This window comes from Procambarus clarkii, chromosome 54 (assembly GCF_040958095.1).
Source record: "Procambarus clarkii isolate CNS0578487 chromosome 54, FALCON_Pclarkii_2.0, whole genome shotgun sequence".
In the NCBI taxonomy this organism is placed as follows: Eukaryota; Metazoa; Arthropoda; class Malacostraca; order Decapoda; family Cambaridae; genus Procambarus; species Procambarus clarkii.
In genome coordinates this window covers 34,124,514-34,146,116 of record NC_091203.1, presented here as the reverse complement: position 1 = coordinate 34,146,116, position 21,603 = coordinate 34,124,514, and positions in this window count along the sequence as shown.

Below are 21,603 nucleotides of genomic sequence, written 5' to 3'. Positions count from 1 at the left end.
CCTTTGGAGACTTCAGGCTGAAGGGGCAAGGGACATAAGGAGTCAGCAAGCAGTTGAGTCGCTTTGCCAGTCTGTGCGTAGGTGTGGGGTGTCTGGCTGATGATTGGCCGAAGTGGGTTTCCAGGCTTGTGTGTCTTGACATTTCCATACGCGTATCCAGGTTTGTATTCCCCAATAATCTTTGGCAGGTGGAGTCCGGATTTCTTGGCGTTCACAGTTTCGATCAATTTGTTGACCTTTGCTTTCAATTCGGCTGTAGTGTCCTTCGTTACCCTTATTATTTAGTTTGGTCAGAAAGTATGAGGTTCATTTTCGCCAGATATTCGTCTTTTTTAGGAATGACGTATATTGGCGACTTGTCACCTCTCCTGACGATTATCTCCTTGTTCTCACGAAGGCTCTTAGCTGCCGTTTTGAGCCCGGGGACAGTACGGTGCTTTTGTAGTTGCCTCGATTTTTTCCTCCTTCTGAGATAAGTTCTGCTTGTAAGGTGTCCTTGGTGGTGACCTTCTTTTGTGTCTCGAGGTCCAAAATGTCGTCCAACAGGATTTCCAACTCCACTTTCCGGGCCATCACAATTGGTCTGGACATAACATGACAGTTTATACCCAGATTTAGGAGAGTGACTTGGTCCTCAGTGAGGTTGATTCCTGCAAGGTTCAGGAAGCCGTCTCTTGGTCGTGAAATTGCCATAGGTCCTCCATATAATGTTGTAATATGGACGAAATCAAGTAATATTATATGTTATTTGTTAGTTAATCATGAAACTAACTACAGAAGCACCATACTGTCCCCCGAGCTCAAAGCGGCAGCTAAGAGCCCTCGTGAGAACAAGGAGATGGTCGTCATAGCGTTACATGGTGAAACGCTATGCAACCTCTGAAGAGACAACTAACACAACACCTATATCCCCTATTAAACTATTTTACAGGAACTTCTTTTCCACAGCTCATAAAACGGAGGAAAGGGTCCTGAAAGATATTGTTAATAGAAACGTTATCCCTACAGACAAAAATCAGAAGATACAACTACCGATTTACTATACAACCTAAAAAACGACCAGCCTACTCATGAGAAACTCTCCAGACACAAAGCAGAACGCTTTAAAAGAGACCAATGTCGTCTATGCCTTCAAATTCCCACTTGGGGACTGTAAGCCTCAAAGAACTCAGTATATAGGCAGGACAACAACATCTCTCTCCAGGCGATTAACGATGCATAAGCAACAGGGCTCCATTAAGGAACATATAATCTCTTCTCACAACCAGACCATCACCAGAGAAATCTTAGCAAACAACACAGAAATCATCGATAAATACAGCGATAGCAGGCGGCTTGACATCTGCGAGGCACTACACATCAAGAAGTCAAAACCAGCAATCAACAGCCAATTAATGCACAACTATATTCTACCCACTTCAAGACTCCGCTCCAATATAGAAGCATCAAGAAATATGGGCCGATAGGCCCTCTGCAGTTACTTCCATTCTTACCTTCAGTTTACCCAATTAATACCCATTGTTTCGTGTTCTGTCTTATGTTGAATGTTTTGCTCACCTCATCCAAAACTGTTGTAACATATCACCTCACCCAAAATGTGGGTATAAAATAAAATGAAAGCTGTTTAAATCCTAGTATAGTAAGAACTCTGTTTAGTGTTTGCAGGTTAGAGTTATGTGTGTGTGTAAACTAAAAGTCTTTGAAAGTGTAATAAGTTATTACGAAACACGTTCAAGTGTCGTGTCAGACGAGAAATAAAAATGAATTTTGGAGATTTGATTTTTCAATTACCATCAACAGTGAAAAGAAATATAAGAAATATTGAGAAAATTCGTGTTAGAATTATAAATCTTACTTTTTCGGTCATATTTAATGATATATGTCTACATGAAAGACTGCTACCAAAATATACTAATATATATATATATATATATATATATATATATATATATATATATATATATATATATATATATATATATATATATATATATATATATATATATATATAAATTATTAAATATGACCGAAAAAGTAAGATTAATAATTCTAACACGAATTTTCTCAATCTTTCGTACATTTCTTTTCACTGTTGGTGGTAATTCAAAAATCAATTCTCCAAAATTCATTTTTATTTCTAGTCTGACACGACACTTGAGCGCGTTTCGTAAAACTTATTACATTTTCAAAGACTTTAGTTTAAACATACACAACTGAATAGAACTTACACATCTCCGATTTGTTTATATCTACATTTGAGTGAGGTGGATGGGGTGAGGTGGTATTTAATAAGGTATTAATTTCATCAACACAAGACAAAACACGAAACAATGGGTATTGAATAGAAGTGATTGTAGAAAGCCTATTGGTCCATATTTCTTGATGCTTCTACTATGGACCAATATGGCTATGGACCAATTGGTCCAGAAATATGGACCAATAGGCTTTTAATTGTCCGTGTGACAACTAATTGACCATGCTAGCTAATTATGTAATTAGCCTTCTCATCATGAATTCATGTAGTGAGAGAGGATCTGTCAGTATTTGTGTTAACGTAATTTGCTCGAGACTAATTACCTTTCTGGGGTATAGCAATTAGTGGCTCATGTTAATTAGTGGAGTAATTAACATCGAAGGGCTCCGATGACTCGGTAAAGCGAGGTCATGGAGCTAGCATAAATCGTTGTATTAATCATATCCTGTCTGAGGACAGTGGATTAGTGGCACATCTTGTTTATTAGTGGAGTAATTAACTCCTTTCCCGTGAATTCACAGTGTTTGATGAGACCTGCTTAGGCAGTGCGGAGAGAGACGTATTTATGGATGATTAATTATCGGTCCTGGTGACAGTTAATTAATTACTCGGAGCTAATTAGGGTAATTAACACTCACTAGTAATTTTTTGACACAGACCGTTGAGAAGCTACCAAGTTAGGGTAGGCTTAGTTAACGTAACTCAATGGGGATGTAATTAGTGGTCTGTTTGACCTTAATTGAGGATTACTCACTGAATACTTCCTAGGAGTCAAGTGTGATGTAATATAAGTTTGAGTTATTGTTAACAAGAGAGACAAGTGTTAATGATTAACGTAGAGTATCACCATGATGTTGTCAAGTGTGAGACAATTGTTTGTGATTACCGTAGTACTTTGTTGCTGACTGCTGCGATCAGTCAATTAACGTAATTAATCACTTAAGGCAATTTCTTTTGGTTGTCGTCTGGTGACGAGAGTAGAGTAATCTAGGGATTTGTGGAGCTGTGTCCCAGAATCCCGCCTTGCTTGTCTTTGTTACTGTTTACAGGGCAATTTCTTGTAGGAAGTTGCAAAGAGTGTTCACACTGGGTTGTGATAGGGGGGGGGGGGGGTCACTGTTGGACTACCCGCCTAGTTATGTGGGTCTCTCCTGGGGGGGCCGGGAGGACCCCTAAGTTTGTGATTATAGTAGCTGTCAGGGAAACCGAGACACTATTGATTGCATGCTTGTGTCTTCAGTGGATATCCTTCATTTGTTCAGTTAGTTCATGTTGTCAGCCCGAAGTGTCAGCAAGATGGAGCCTGCTGTCACTTCTCGAGGAGCTGTTGAATAGCTGTGTTGCAAATGCCACTTGATGGACAATAATGTAACCATTCGCTGTGGTGTAACTTAGTCTGTGATATTTTTCTTTGATTTGCAATATTGCGTCATAAGTCGGCACACCTGTGTTCAGTTTAGTTCAGTATGCAGCCGCACAGCAAGGGTTGCTATTTAGCTGTTTGTTATCGTGCCACTGGATGGACATTAACGTAACGTAAACTCGGTAATGTAGTAGTTAGTCTCTTGTTAATAATAAATTGTTATGTTATAGAAAACGGTCTTTGATGTCAACCCTTCAACCATATTATTCCACCATATTTCTGCATATTACGATTAAATGTTGATGTGATCTTGATATGACGGCTGTTCTTGGGAATTCGAATTCCAATTCATAGCGCCACATCAAATATAAATATTTGATTGTGAGAACCCGTCGGTTACCCTTTATTAGTTTTAACATCCTGTTTAACTAGGAGGAGCCAGCGGCCTATTGTGGACAGGTTTTCACCCCTGGTGGTGGAGGCCTGGCGGTTTGCTCCCGCTTTTCCTTTTTCTATTGGACTCATGCTTAACTGCCGTGAGCAGCCTTTAAACTTGTAGTCCACCTCCTAAGGGAGGTAGGCGTAGAAAAAAATCTCACAAACATATCAGCACATACAAGTAATGATATAAGCATACAAGAACATACATGTACTGATATAAGCATACAAGTAATTATATAATATATAAACACATACAATTAATGATACAATATGTAAGTAATTATTTACTATTTATATACGTATCCAATAGAGGTACGTAACAGCGACCTTGCCAGGATACGTTCGTCGAGGTACAGTGTGGCCAGTGTACTAATACAGTGTTGCCAGTGAATTCAGTAATAGTGTTACCCAACCAGCTAAGGGACCGACACGGTGAAATTAGCACCTACTAACTTGTCTGTGCTCTAGTGTATGCTCGATATCATAGAGATGGAGGAGGATAAATAAAGAAATTTATGGAGACGAGGGATGAGAAAATATTGGAGGAGTGTACCAAAGCTCAGCTCTAACAAGTAGCAAACCACTTTGGGATAAGATTGAGGACAACTAAGGTAGCAGAGCGAAGGATAGAGATCATGGTACAGCTCACAGCTCGAGAGGAAACGACGGGAGAGGAGCTGTCCCAAGAAGGGCAGTCTCAAGGTGAACCGTCTCAAGTAGAGCCGTCCCAAGCACCTACCAGTGTGGCCAAAATTCACAGTGAACGTGCAAACAGCGGGGGATCAGTTAGTAGCAGGAAGAGCGTGTAGCTGGAGATAATACGAATGCAATTAGAGGCCCAACTGCGACGAGAAGAAAGAGACGCACAGTTGCAGTGTGAAGAGCGAGAAAGGGAGGCACAGCTGAGACAGGAAGAGCGAGAAATGGAGGCACAGCTGAGACGGGAAGAAAGAGAAGCGCAGAGTAAAAAAAGCGAGAAAAAGAGACACAGATAAAACGATAAGAAAGAGAGGCACGGCTGAAACGAGAAGACAGGGAAGCCTAGCTACAAATGCGGCCAGCCGAGATAGAGGCGAGCAGGGAGGTCGAGTTGAGGCGTATTGAACGTGGGTTTGTCTCAATACCTGCACGTCGGGATGACCGCAAGGCTCGGGAGCGCGATCTATCCACCTTTGATCCTCAGGAGGCCGAGGCTTTCTTCGACCATTGGAGAGGATTGCAACATTGAAGGAATGGCCAGAGGAGGATTGGGCTGCGTTAGTGCAGGGTAGATTGACTAGTGAGGCCAGAGAGGCTAATAACATGTTGGACTTCGAGGAGTGTACCATATACGACACAATCAAGAAAGCGGTGCTCCAATCATATAGACTAACCCCGGAGGTCTACAGGAAATGCTTCCGAAATTGCACAAGGGCATCAGGAAGGTCATATGCTGAGACTGCTCGGGGGGAGGCATGCTGGAGGAGGCAGTGCATCTCAGAAGGGAGGGACCGCCCAGACACTCGCCTTACCCAAGATATGGAGGGAACTTCAAGAGTTCAGGAGCAAGGACGAGTGGGGACACTCCCAAGAATAGTATGCCTAGTGAAGTAAATCGGTTCAAGAGCTCAACAGACGCGGGGAGGAAGCTCCAAGCTGTGAGCAGTGGACCGAGCTTGGAGCCGGAGGTGGTGCCCGGGTACCGATGATAGGGAGCCCAAGGAGGATCCAGGGAACATCTACAGGTGGTGCTACCAGGGTGACTGGTAGAGGGTCGCCCATGAGAGGCGGTCGGTGTTACAACTGTGGGGGGCGAGGGCATTTTGCACGGGAGTGTGGTCGCCCCAGGCACGGTGGAAACGTAGCTTTCGCAAAAGTAGGAAGCGAAAGAGACAACGTTACCTTAGGTGATATGCCGGTGATAATGGAGAAGAGGATTCACCCCTTTGTGTGTGAGGGGGACGGTGAAGATAAGAGGAGCTGATCCTGTGCCAGCAAGGATGCTGAGGGACACGGGATCCGACTTCACCCGTGTTAGTGAATCCCTCTTCCTCGAGGACTACAGAAGTTCCAGTACAGGGGAAGCCCTGATAAAAACGTTGGGGGGACAAGTGAGGATGCCCCTTCATAAAGTGACTCGTAATTCAGACTATGGTTGTCAGACTTTTGTGGTAGGATTCTGTGCTTCACTGCCCAGGATGGAAGCTCAGGTGATCCTAGGGAACGACTCCTGTGCGAGATGTGTTTTCCCGAATTTGATTAAGGGTGAAGAGTGTATAGAGCCCTATTGACAGAGCAGCACGACAGAGGCCAGCAGTGGCGCGACGGAAATTGCGAGAGTGGCATTTTCGGTATGCGCGTTGACGTCGAGATAGGGTGTCAGGGAAGATGATGTGAGCGGATCCGGTCACGGCTATGAGAACATGCCGGGTGACCTGGAACTCGATCATTTGTTCCGAGAGGAGGCCAGAGGACAAGTGACAGGCGAGGAAGAGTTGGATAGAAGTATCCAAGTTACTCTCACCAGTCCTCTAGGTATTGACAGCACCCGTCTAGGTGAGTTGCAAAAGGAAGAGTTTCCTGAATTGGTACGGGAGTCGGAAGAAGGTCTCGCCGGACCCGAGTCACAGACTCACTTCTTCATGGAGAAGGGAGTGCTAATGAGGCAGTGGAGACCGGTAAGGGAAGAAGCGGGTGAGAGTTTGCTGAGTGTGAGGCATCAGGTGGTGGTGGCAGCGAGGTACAGAAATGCGGCACTGAAGCTTGCACACTCAGCGGATCCCGCGGGTCACTTTGGAGTAACCAAGACCTTATTCCGGCTTTGGGAACATTTTTATTGGCCGGACTTGGACGACGATGTAAGAACAATCTGCAAGACGTGTTTCGCGTGCCAGAGGGCGGGGAAGAACGTCCCTGCCATCCCGAAAGCACCTTTGGTTCCAGTTCCTGCGTTTGGCCAGGCGTTTGATCGCCTAACAATCGACGTTGTGGGGCCATTACCTAGGACAAGAAAGGGAAATAATTACTTATTGACCATCACGTGAGTTTCGGCGAGATTTCCAGAGGCGATCCCAGTACAGAAGGGGACATCAAGATGCGTCATGGGACACCTTCAGCGGTTCTTTGCTTGGGTAGGAATGCCCAGGGAGATCCAGTCCGACTGGATTTTTTTCTAATGTTACATATGAGGCATGTATATAGTAGTATGTAAAAGTATGCGCCTATTCAAATGCAACGTTGCATCAAAATTATGATGCAATCGGTAAAGAGGTTTCGAAGATTTCCCTCAAATGAAAATCACATGAAAAACACAGTTTAAAAAAAAACTAGTTTTTTCCCGTCACAGACATGACATCTATATAGTATGTATATAAAAACCCGCTCGGATGCGAATGGTAAGGTGTCCTTGGCATTTGAGCGGAATTCTGTGTTGCGTTTCACTTACGAGATGGAGAAGGATGGGAAGCTGCCCTTTCTAGATGTAACAGTCATGGAAAGGAGCGGAGGTTTCAACACTGCAGTCTACACTAAGGAAACAAACATAGGAATGTGCCTCAATGCCAACAGTGACTGCCCAGACAGGTACAAGGGGACTGTTGTTAACGCTTATGTCAACCGTGCTCTCAGCCACAGCTCAGAATGGAAGCAAGTCGACGAAGAACTCTGTAGGGTAAGGCAGGTCCTAGTCAACAACGGCTTCTCCAATTGTTTCGTTGAAGACATCATAAGAAGGAAGGTGAAATGCCATGCAACCTCTGAAAAGACAACTAACACAACACCTGTACCCCTTATTATGCTATTTTACAGGAACTTCTTTTCCACAGCTCATAAAACGGAGGAAAGGGTCCTCAAAGATATTGTTTATAAAATCGTTCCCCTACAGACAAAAGCCAGAAGATACAATTGACGATTTACTATAAAACCAAGAAAACGGCCAACCTACTCATGAGAAACTTTCCAGATACAAAGCAGAACTCTTTAAAAGAGACCAATGTCGTCTATGTCTTCAAAGGCCCTGTTGGGGACTGCAAGCCTCATAGAACTCAGTATATAGGCAAGACAAAACCATCTCTTTCCAGGCGATTAACGATGCATAAGCAACAGGGCTCCATTAAGGAACATATAATCTCTTCCCACAACCAGAACACCACCAGAGAAGTCTTAACAAATAACACGGAAATCATCAATAGATACAGCGATAGCAGGCGGCTTGATATCTGCGAGACACTACACATTAAGAAGACAACACCAGCAATCAACAGCCAATTAATGCACAACTATATTCTACCCACTTCAAGACTCCGCACCAATATAGAAGCATCAAGAAATATGGGCCAATAGGCCCTTTGCAGTTACTTCCAATCTTCTCTTTAACTTACACAATATTATACCCATTGTTTCGTGTTCTGTCTTGTGTTGAAAGTTTGTTTTCACCTCATCCAAAACTGTTGTAACATATCACCTCACCCAAATGCAGGTATAAAATGAAAGCTGTTTAAACTCTTTATAGTGTTTGCAGGTTATAGTTGTGTGTGTGTGTAAACTAAAGTCTTTGAAAATGTAATAAGTTATTACGAAACGCATTCAAGTGTCGCGTCAGACTAGAAATAATAATCAATTTTGTAGAAATGATTTTTCAATTACCATCGACAATGAAAAGAAACAAGAAATATTGAGTTATTTGTATATTCTCCTACTCCTTCTATCCCCCTTTCTCTTTATCTCCCTCCTTCTATCCCCCCTTTTTCTCTCTATCGCCCCCTTCGCTCACTCTCTCTCATTCTCTTATTTTTCTTTTTTCTGAAATTCAAGTCTTAGTTCCCCGATGCCCACACTCTCTCATTCTCTCTTCTTTGGTCCCATTTTCTTCTGCCCCCTCTCTCTTACTCCTTGCTCCTCTTTCATGCTCTCACTCCCTTGAGCTCTTGTTTCTCAATTTCAAGTCTTAGTAGATCTGATTCTTTACTATTGTAATTTTATTATTACTAAGATAAAGAATGAACTTATATGTGAAAAACAAAGTAAAAGAATGAACTTATATGTGAAAAACAAAGTAAAAGAAGGAAAGAAGGTTTGGGTAAAATATACAAAAAGAAGAAACAAAACTACATCTGAAAGGTTAGGAAAAGGATAATATATTCAACAAATACGTCAAAAACACAATAAACTACATCTGAAAGGTTAGGTTAAAGGGTCAGGGGAATAAGAACATATGATAGAACCTACTAAATACACTAAGATTACAAGAAGTTAGGTTAAGGGGTTGGGGAATAAGAACATATAATAACAAACATAATAAATACAACTTATGAGCAACTTGATGAACTTTAACAAATAACCCTTGATCTGCAAAAAATGACCATTTGAGAAAATAGCCCTTGAAACGAGTAAATTCCCATATATAACAAAAATCCTTTGAAATGGTTAAACACCCAATCTTAAACAAATAACACTTGAAATGCAAAAATGTCATATGAGAAATTAACCCTTGAAATGAGTAAATGAATATGAGACAATGATTGACGAAACACAAAAGACAAGCAGGAATAATTATGTATTATGTAAGTTAGATCATGTCTGGTTGGACTAGATAAGTTAGGATACATCAGTTTGGGAGTGTAAGATTAAGTTAGGTAAAGCAAGTTAGGTTAGGTTACGGTAGGTAAGATAAGTTATGTAAGTTAAGTTAGGTTAAGTTATGTAAGTTAGGTTAAGTTAGGTAAGGTAAGGTAAGTTAGGTTAAGCAGGTTAAGTTAGGTAATGTAGGTAAGTTAGGTTAAGTTAGGTAAGTTAGGTTAAGTTATGCAAGTTAGGTTAAGCAGGTTAAGTTAGGTAAGGTAAGGTAAGTTAGGTTAAGCAGGATGAGTTAGGTTAAATTATGTAAGTTAGGTTAAGCAGGTTAAGTTAGGTAATGTAGGTAAGTTAGGTTAAGTTAGGTAAGTTAAGTTAGGGTAGGTAAAGTTAGGTTAAGAAGGTTAAGTTAGGCAAATGTAGGTAAGTTAGGTTAAGCAGGTTAAGTTAGGTAAATGTAGGTAAGTTAGGTTAAGCAGGATAAGTTAGGTTAAGTCAGGTAAGTTAGGTAAGATAGGTAAGGTAAGTTAAGTTAAGTTAAGCAGGTTAGGTAAGGTAAGGTAAGTTAAGTTAAGTTAAGCAGGTTAGGTTATGCAGGTTAAGTTAGGTACTGCAGGTAAGTTAGGTTAAGCAGGATAAGTTAGGTAAGTTTAGTTAGGATAGGTAAAGTTAGGTTAAGCAGGTTAAGTTAGGTAAATGTAGGTAAGTTAGGTTAAGCAGGTTAAGTTAGGTAAATGTAGGTAAGTTAGGTTAAGCAGGATAAGTTAGGTTAGGTTAGGTAAGTTAGGTATGATAGGTAAGGTAAGGTAAGTTATGTTAGGATAGGTAAAGTTAGGTTATGCAGGTTAAGTTAGGTAAGATAGGTATAGTTAGGTAAGATAGGTAAGGTAAGGTAAGTTATGTTAGGATAGGTAAAGTTAGGTTATGCAGGTTAAGTTAGGTAAGATAGGTAAAGATAAGGTAAGTTAAGTTAGGATAGGTAAAGTTAGGTTTAGGAACGTTACGTTAACTAAGTAACATTTGGTGGAGAGGATAGGTTACGTAGGTTTGAACAGTGTAGTTCAGAGAACAGTTTTTGGGTAAAGCGACTAAGAAAATATATTTTAACAGAAGTGCAGGTTTGGTATGAAAAGCTGAACTAGTTACATTTTGGAGAGAAATTTTATGACTGAAGATGTCTTAAAGAATAACATGATGGAAGAAGGAGAGTTTCTTTGATGAACGAAGGTGTCTTAGAGAACAACTTTGGGAGAACGAAGGTGAATTAGAGATCACTTTGATGACTCTGAGAATAACTTTGGTCAACGAATAAGGATTGGAAAGTTTCTCTAATGAACGAAGGTGACTTAAAGATTAACTTTTATGATTTAGAGAACATCTTTGATGTCTTAGATAGCAACATTGATGTCTTAGAGAACAACTTTTGATGACTCTGAGAATAACTTTTATGTCTTAGAGAACAACTTTGATGAGCAAGATTAACTTTAGATGTCTCTGAGAATAACTTTTATAACATAGAAATTAACTTTAATGAACAAAAGTGAGTTAGAGAATAACTTTGATGACTCTGTGAATAACTTTGATGACTTTGAGAACAAGTTTGATAGCTCTTAGAATAACTTTGATGACTTTGAGAATGTGTTTGAGAACATGAGTAGTATTTTGTTAGCTCAGAGAATAACTTTTTGATGACATAGAGAATAACTTTTATGTCTTAGAGAAGAACATTGATGGCTTAGAGAGAATATCTTTGATGAAAGATGACGTCTTAGATTAACTTTGACGTCTCTTGGAATAACTTTGAGAACAAGTTTGATAGCTCTGAGAAAGACTTTGTTGTCTTAGAGAATAACTTTGAGGAGTTAGAGAATTAATATGTTGAACGAAAGTGAGTTAGAGATTACCTTTGTTAACTCTGAGATTAACTTTGATGAACGAGAAAATACTTTTTGATGGCATCGAGAATAATTTTGATAGCTCTGAGAATAACTTTTATGCCTCTGAGATTAACTTTAATGAACGAAGATGTCTTAGAAAGATTCTCTGATGAACGAAAGGTTACTTAGAGAATAGCATTTTGATGACTGAGATTATCTTTTTGATGACTCTGAGAATAACTTTTATGCTTCTGAGATTAACTTTAATGAACGAAGATGTCTTAGAAAGTTTCTCTGATGAACGAAAGGCTACTTAGAGAATAGCATTTTGATGACTGAGATAAACTCTTTGATGACTCCGAGAATAACTTTGAGGATGTGAGTAAATTTTTGAGTGTTTGAGAGTGTCTTTTGTTATCTCGAAGAGTAACTTTGGTGTTACGGAGAGCACCTTTGACTATTTTTCTTACTTAACGACATATAAATTTTACGAAAGTGCTGAAAAAGTTACATTTGACTATTTTTCTTACTTAGCGACATATAATTTTAGTTACGAAATGACAAGGAAACATGATGAAGTAACTATTTTTTAGTTGACTGATGAATACTTTTAGTTAAGGAAAAAGACAAAACATGACGAGGGAGACTATTTTTGTGCTCCCCATAGTATAATGCCAGTTAAGAACAGCGATGAAAGATATCTTTGACTATTTTTTCTTACTTGACAAAACATAATTTTAGTTAGGAACACTGATGATGAATATGACTTTTTCTGTTGATTGATGGATAATTTTAGTTATGAAATGACAATGCAACCTAAAAAACACGGTTATTTTCTGATGACTAGGGAATAAGTTTAGTTATGAACAGTGTTGGAAAGATGCCTATGACTATTTTTTGGTTGAATGGATAATAAGTTTAGTTGAGAAATGAGGAAAGTGACTATGTTTTAGTTGATTGGCGAAAGATTTTTAGTTATGAAGTTACAAGAAAGGTTTGTCTTTGTAAATTTGGAACTGAATAAAGTGTAGATTTGTTTAAGAACAGGGTTGGTAGAACTATTAAGTTGACTACGAGAATTACTTTGACATAGTTTTGCAAATAAAAACTGAGTGACTAAAATTGTTGAGGGAACTGTATTGCAGTATAATATTATTTGACAAAGAACTAGTTAGTGAATGGAAGAAACAAATTGGTTTAATGAAACAAAGAACAAAAAATTGAGGTTAAGTAGGGGAATGAACACAGTGAACACAGATAACATGTAAGAAAAAAGTTGAAGAATAGAGTGAACATGCGGGGAATATGAGCTTATAGAGAATATGAAGACATGATAAGGAACATAGGGAATACAAGAATGAACACTGAACATGTGAAGAATAAGCTAAGAACATTGAGAAAATATGCAAATACAGTATGATGATTATTGAAGGTTTGGACACGTTGGGGATGAGAAGGGTAAGGTAATTACTCTGATAAAGAGATAGGCTGGATAGGGACTTGATCGGATATATTTATGTTCGATGATCTAAGACAGAGGAAATGGGGCTTGGCTAATGCCCTGATTAATTTTACTACGTTAGAAATAAGGTGATCTTAAATCTCAGGTGATTTATTTGGAAAATAAAGAACTTGTATAAAATGAACTAAGCTGGGGGACAAGAGTTGAAACTTGATAACTGAACTGGTTTTTATTTACTATGTCTGAAAATGTAGTTGGGTGTTTAAATCTCAGGGGGATTTGGACTGATAGTAATGAATTTACAGGAGTGAACTTGGACAGAAGACAAGAGCTAGAGTTTTATAATTGTTTACATCATATTTACTATGTCTGAAATACAGAGGGTAAAAATTTCAGGGAAATTGATGGGTTATTTACAAATATACGAGAGAGAACTAAGGTGGGGGACAAGAGCTGGAGCTCGATAACTGTTTTGATCTTATTTACGGTGTCTGAAATACAGAGGGTAAAAATTTCAGGGGAATTGATGGGTTATTTACAAATATACGAGAGAGAACTAAGGCGGGGGATGAGAGCTGGAGCTCAGTAACTGACTTGATCTTATTTACTAACTTTGAAGTATGTTTGCTTTTAAATTTCGGGGAAAATTGATCTGTTACTAACGATCTTGTACAAATGAACTAAGCTGGGGGTTAAGAGCTAGAGTTTGATAATTGTTTGGATTTACTAAAACTATGTCTGAAATACAGAGGGTAGAAATTTCAGGGAATTTGATAGGATAATACCGAAGACACGAGAGGGAAGTAAGGCGGGGGATGAGAGCTGGAACTCAGTAACTGACTTCATCTTATTTACTGTGTCTGAAATACAGAGGGCAAAAATTTCAGGGAATTTGATTAGGTTGACGAAGATGTGCGAGGGAACTAAGTAACGAATTCCATTTCAATGTTTCAGATTGCATTGATAAATTAATTTTTCATAGCTTTCGATTTTTTTTTATTTTTTATTGAATTAGTTTGTGTGACATTGTGTTGGAATTGAGCTGTGTTGTTTGCCATACCGTTCATTTCGTAAGTATAAGTATTGATGCCACACCTATGACAAGTAAAATTATGCTTTTCTTGAAAAACAGCGCCATCTGTTGCATGTAAAAGCAACACACATGCTATACTATATATGTTACAATTTCATTTCAATGTTTCTGATTGCACTGATAAACTGAATTTTCATAGATTTGGATTTATTTTCATTTTGATTTAATTATTTTGTGTGAATTGCGTTTGAATTGAGCTGTGTTGCTTACCATACCGTTTATTTCGTGAGTATAGTTTATTTTTTTTCATATTTTCATTTCATTTTTTAACTGTTTTTCTTATATTTCAGTGATGGGAACATCAGATCACTTGATGTTCCCAATTTTCTGATGGGAAGATCATACCATTTGGGAAGGCATCAGACGAGGGAGTGGCGAATGGTGGGGATGATGAGGGGATGGAAGTGAGAGATGGTGGGGAGGACGAGGAGACATGGGAGGGGGTAATGGTGGGGAAGGACGAGGTTGACGGGGGAGTTTGGGATGGTGAGGACGAGGGGATGGGGGAATGGAGAATGGTGGGGAGGACAAAGGGACAGGGGAGTGGGGCGTGGTGGGAAGGACGAGTGGAGTGGGAATTGTTGGGAAGCCAAGGAGACGGGTGAGGGGTGAAAACAGGGGAGGACTGGGGGACAGGGAAGGTTGCTTTGGCTCAGCAATGCATGTATTAACGTGCGGCTGGGTACAACTAGTGCGTATATATATATATATATATATATATATATATATATATATATATATATATATATATATATATATATATATATATATATATATATATATATATATAAATATATATATATATATATATATATATATATATATAAATATATATATATATATATATATATATATATATATATATATATATATATATATATATATATATATATATATATATATATATATATATATATGAATATATATATGGGGTGTGAGTTTTCATTCGCATATAGTCCTGGGGACCATTCAGGCTTGTTCGCATTTGTGTTCCTCATGTGTGCCCCAAATAATGAGGTGATTTGGTGAAATGTTATGCACAAGATTACCATCCGAGTTGTCGTCGGGGAAGTGGCTCAAATAGCCTCGGCTATCACTTCCTTTTGACGGCCGTGATGGTCAAGTGGATTAAGGCGCCCCTGTAGTTACCAGTTTCGTTGCTCCTAGGAGTATGGGTTCGAGTCACTTCTGGGGTGTGAGTTTTCATTCATATATATATATATATATATATATATATATATATATATATATATATATATATATATATATATATATATATATATATATATATATATATATATATAGTAGGCATCCTTCAGTCTCGGGAGACTATGGAGTTGTACCCTAGTTGTCAATTCTGGTGCAGCGTCTGGTGTGACTGATGAGGCCAATCCGAGAGTGGCAGTCCTTCCCACACCGAGCACAAACGAAGTTCGATTCTGGTCTGTCTTCCTGGCTACCGGCTTTCCTTCTCTGTCTCTTTGCCTCCGATTCCTTGGCAAGTGACTCCTCGAACTTGGAGAGACCTCTTTGAACAGACTGCCTCCAGGCTGAACGGTCTGCAGCCAGTGTCTCCCATATAGCTAGATCGACGTCCATGGCTTTCAGGTCCCTCTTGCATACGTCTTTGTACCGTAGCTGGGGCTTGCCTGTTGGACGCTTTCCCTGCATCAGCTCTCCGTACAGGAGATCCTTGGGGATCCTGCCGTCGCCCATTCGCACAACGTGCCCGAGCCAGCGCATTCGTCTCTGTTTCAGCATTGTGTACATGCTGGTGATTCTTGCTCTCCCCAAGACGTTGTTGTTTGTCACCTTGTCCTGCCAGGTGATGTCCAAGATGTGTCGAAGGCAGCGCATGTGGTAGGCATTCAGCTGTCTTTCCTGACGGGCGCGGAGTGTCCAAGACTCACTGCCATAAAGGAGAGTGCTCAGGACACAGGCTCTGTAAACCTGAATCTTAGTATACTCAGTTAGCCTATTGTTGGTCCACACTCTCTTTGTCAGTCTGGACATGGTAGTAGATGCCTTACCGATGCGTTTGTTTAGCTCCGTATCAAGAGAGAGGGAGTCAGAGATTGTGGAGCTAGATCGACGTCCATGGCTTTCAGGTCCCTCTTGCATACGTCTTTGTACCGTAGCTGGGGCTTGCCTGTTGGACGCTTTCCCTGCATCAGCTCTCCGTACAGGAGATCCTTGGGGATCCTGCCGTCGCCCATTCGCACAACGTGCCCGAGCCAGCGCATTCGTCTCTGTTTCAGCATTGTGTACATGCTGGTGATTCTTGCTCTCCCCAAGACGTTGTTGTTTGTCACCTTGTCCTGCCAGGTGATGTCCAAGATGTGTCGAAGGCAGCGCATGTGGTAGGCATTCAGCTGTCTTTCCTGACGGGCGCGGAGTGTCCAAGACTCACTGCCATAAAGGAGAGTGCTCAGGACACAGGCTCTGTAAACCTGAATCTTAGTATACTCAGTTAGCCTATTGTTGGTCCACACTCTCTTTGTCAGTCTGGACATGGTAGTAGATGCCTTACCGATGCGTTTGTTTAGCTCCGTATCAAGAGAGAGGGAGTCAGAGATTGTGGAGCCCAGGTACACGAAGTCTTGAACGACTTCCAGTTTGGAATCAGAGATGCCGATGTCAGGTGGGGAGTCCACTCCTTGTCCCATGACTTGTGTTTTCTTCAGACTGATGGTGAGTCCGAAAGCCTGAGAGGCCTCGCTGAAGCGGATTATGAGCCGTTGGAGGTCTTCAGCTGAGTGGGCAGTGACTGCTGCGTCGTCGGCAAAGAGGAAGTCGCGCAGACACCTCAGCCGAACCTTTGTCTTGGCTCTCAGCCTGGCGAGGTTAAAGAGCTTTCCATCCGACCTGGTCCGGAGGTAAATGCCTTCCGTGACAGATCCGAAGGCATGCCACAGCATAACTGCAAAGAAAATCCCGAATAGGGTTGGAGCCAGTACGCAGCCCTGCTTTACTCCACTTCGGATGTCAAAGGCGTCTGATGTTAGGCCATCAAAGACCACGGTGCCCCTCATGTTCTCATGGAAAGATCTGATGATGCTGAGGAGCCTGGGTGGGCATCCGATCTTGGGGAGGATCTTGAACAGGCCATCCCTGCTGACGAGGTCGAAGGCCTTCGTCAGGTCTATGAAGGCTACAAAGAGTGGCTGCTTCTGTTCCCTGCATTTCTCCTGCAGTTGTCTGAGGTAAAAGACCATGTCGATGGTGGACCTGCCAGCTCTGAATCCGCATTGTGATTCTGGATAGACTCTCTCTGCAAGTACTTGGAGCCTCTTCAATGCGACTCGAGCAAACAACTTTCCGACAATACTGAGGAGGGAGATTCCACGGTAGTTGTTGCAGTCGCCCCTGTCACCTTTATTCTTATACAGTGTGACGATGTTGGCATCCCTCATGTCCTGTGGCACCTCTCCTTCTTCCCAGCAGAGGCAGAGAATTTCATGCAGCTCCATGAGCAGGCTACCTCTGCAGCACTTCAAGGTCTCAGCAGGAATGCCATCTTTGCCAGGAGCTTTACCAGAAGCAAGGGAGTCTAGGGCATCGCTGAGTTCTTCCAGGGTCGGTTCGCTGTCGAGCTCCATTAACACAGGCAGACACTCAATGGCGCTCAGGGCATCTTCGGTGACCACATTGTCCCTGGCGTATAGCTCAGAGTAGTGCTCGACCCAGCGCTTCAGCTGCAGTGTCTGGTCCTGAATCACCTCGCCAGTGGCAGATTTCAGATGAGCGGTCTTCCTCTGGATTGGGCCGAGGGCCTGCTTGATGCCGTTATACATTCCCCTTACATTGCCTGTATCCGCTGCAGTCTGTATCTGGGAGCAGAGCTGGAGCCAATAGTTGTTGGCACATCGCCTGGCGCTCTGCTGCACTTTGCAGCGGACGGCCCGAAGGATCTGTAAGTTGCGCTGACTTGGGCAGGCTTTGTAGGCTGCCAAGGCGTTTCTCTTCTCTTCGATTACAGGTGTCATCTCTTCCGAGTGAGCCTCGAACCAGTCTGCCGACCTGCTGGTCTTCTTGCCAAAGGTGGAAATGGCAGCGTTGAACACAGCGTCTCTGAAGTGCTCCCATCTTTTACAGGCAGTGACCCCAGCTGGGCCAGGGAGAGCTTCCTCGAGCACGTGTGCAAAATCTTCCACCTTGTCCTGGTTGCGGGTCTTGGTGGTGTCGATGCGAGGTCTGCCCGCCTTTTTCGAGTGATGAATCTTCTTTGGTTGCATCTTGACCCTGCTACATACCAGGGAGTGGTCGGTGTCACAGACAGCACTCTGGTAGCTACGCGTAATCTTGATGCTGGGTAGACTTGCACGCCTTGTAAGAATCAGGTCAAGCTGGTGCCAGTGCTTGGATCTGGGGTGTCTCCAAGATACTCGGTGTTGAGGCTTTGTGCCGAAGAACGTGTTGGTGACACAAAGACCATGAAGGCAGCAAAGTTCTAGCAGACGTTGCCCGTTCTCATTCATCCTTCCTATGCCGAACTGACCCAGGCAAGTGGGCCAAATGTTGTGCTCGGCACCCACTCTGGCGTTGAAGTCGCCGAGGATGAACAGTGGCTCCTTTACAGGGATTCTCGCTGTATATATATATATACATATATATATATATATATATATATATATATATATATATATATATATATATATATATATATATATATATATATATATATATATATATATGACCGAAAAAGTATGATTAATAATAATAATTGAATGGAAATGCGTTTTGACATTTGAGTTTCAATATTAACCAGAAACTATTTTCGTTTCAAGTTACACAAATGAAATTTGTGTTTGTATGTAACTTAATTTATGTTTCGAATTGCATGTGAATGTGACATGAGTGTTTGATTGTGTTTGTAAATGTGTTCTTACCTATTAGTGTCTGCTGGAAAGTGAGGTCTAACTCCAAGCCTACTGGCCTTGTACTTGTTGAGTTTCAACTTATAAACTCTGACTTGCAAGTTCTTTATCAAATTGGGTCTTTAAGCTGTGGATGGAGGTGGCTTCCATAACTTCCTCTTTTAGAGCATTCCACTTGTTAACTACCCGTACAGGGTACGAGTACTTTCTTACGTCACTTCGGCTCATTTGCTCTCCAGCCTTCACCTGTGTCCTCTTATCCTGTTCTCTCTCAGTCTGAAGAGGCTATCCTTGTCCACCTTATCTATACCGCTTAGTGTCTTGTAAGTTGTTATCATATCCTCTCTGTTCCTTCTATCCCCTAGGGCTATGAAATATAGTTCCATTAGCCTATGTTCGTAGTTCAGCTCTCTTAACTCTGGTACCAATATTGTTGCAAAACTTTGTACTTTTTAAATTTTGGCTTTATGTTTCACAAGGGGCAGGATCCATACTGGCTCCATAACCTAAACTAACTCAACAAAATAAATAACTTATTTTCTTGTTATAGTATAGTAATAATAATTGAAAAAAAAGAAAATCACTCGGCCTATTAGGCAAATCGGGCATTGCATATTAGGCCGAGAGGCATATTAGGCATTCTGGTTACTAGGTATGACATATATATATATATATATATATATATATATATATATATATATATATATATATATATATATATATATATATATATGCGAACAAGCCTGAATGGTCCCCAGGACAATATGCAACTGAAAACTCACACCCCAGAAGTGACTCGAACCCATACTCCCAGAAGCAACGCAACTGGTATGTACAAGACGCCTTAATCCACTTGACCATCGCGACCGGACATAATGAGGTGATAGCCGAGGCTATTTGAACCACCCCACCGCCGGCACTCGGATAGTAATCTTGGGCATAGCATTTTACCAAATCACCTCATTCTTTGGGGCACACGTGAGGAACACAAATGCGAACAAGCCTGAATGGTCCCCAGGACAATATGCAACTGAAAACTCACACCCCAGAAGTGACTCATTATGTCCGGTCGTGATGGTCAAGTGGATTAAGGCGTCTTGTACATACCAGTTGCGTTGCTTCTGGGAGTATGGGTTCGAGTCACTTCTGGGGTGTGAGTTTTCAGTTGCATATTGTCCTGGGGACCATTCAGGCTTGTTCGCATTTGTGTTCCTCACGTGTGCCCCAAAGAATGAGGTGATTTGGTAAAATGCTATGCCCAAGATTACTATCCGAGTGCCGGCGGTGGGGTGGTTCAAATAGCCTCGGCTATCACCTCATTATGTCCGGTCGTGATGCTCAAGTGGATTAAGGCGTCTTGTACATACCAGTTGCGTTGCTTCTGGGAGTATGGGTTCGAGTCACTTCTGGGGTGTGAGTTTTCAGTTGCATATTGTCCCGGGGACCATTCAGGCTTGTTCGCATTTGTGTTCCTCACGTGTGCCCCAAAGAATGAGGTGATTTGGTAAAATGCTATGCCCAAGATTACTATCCGAGTGCCGGCGGTGGGGTGGTTTAAATAGCCTCGGCTATCACCTCATTATGTCCGGTCGTGATGGTCAAGTGGATTAAGGCGTCTTGTACATACCAGTTGCGTTGCTTCTGGGAGTATGGGTTCGAGTCACTTCTGGGGTGTGAGTTTTCAGTTGCATATTGTCCTGGGGACCATTCAGGCTTGTTCACATTTGTGTTCCTCACGTGTGCCCCAAAGAATGAGGTGATTTGGTAAAATGCTATGCCCAAGATTACTATCCGAGTGCCGGCGGTGGGGTGGTTCAAATAGCCTCGGCTATCACCTCATTATGTCCGGTCGTGATGGTCAAGTGGATTAAGGCGTCTTGTACATACCAGTTGCGTTGCTTCTGGGAGTATGGGTTCGAGTCACTTCTGGGGTGTGAGTTTTCAGTTGCATATTGTCCTGGGGACCATTCAGGCTTGTTCGCATATATATATATATATATATATATATATATATATATATATATATATATATATATATATATATATATATATATATATATATATATATATATATATATATATATATGTCATACCTAGTAACCAGAATGCCTAATATGCCTCTCGGCCTAATATGCAATGCCCGATTTGCCTAATAGGCCGAGTGATTTTCTTTTTTTTCAATTATTATTACTATACTATAACAAGAAAATAAGTTATTTATTTTGTTGAGTTAGTTTAGGTTATGGAGCCAGTATGGATCCTGCCCCTTGTGAAACATAAAGCCAAAATTTAAAAAGTACAAAGTTTTGCAACAATATTGGTACCAGAGTTAAGAGAGCTGAACTACGAACATAGGCTAATGGAACTATATTTCATAGCCCTAGGGGATAGAAGGAACAGAGAGGATATGATAACAACTTACAAGACACTAAGCGGTATAGATAAGGTGGACAAGGATAGCCTCTTCAGACTGAGAGAGAACAGGATAAGAGGACACAGGTGAAGGCTGGAGAGCAAATGAGCCGAAGTGACGTAAGAAAGTACTCGTACCCTGTACGGGTAGTTAACAAGTGGAATGCTCTAAAAGAGGAAGTTATGGAAGCCACCTCCATCCACAGCTTAAAGACCCAATTTGATAAAGAACTTGCAAGTCAGAGTTTATAAGTTGAAACTCAACAAGTACAAG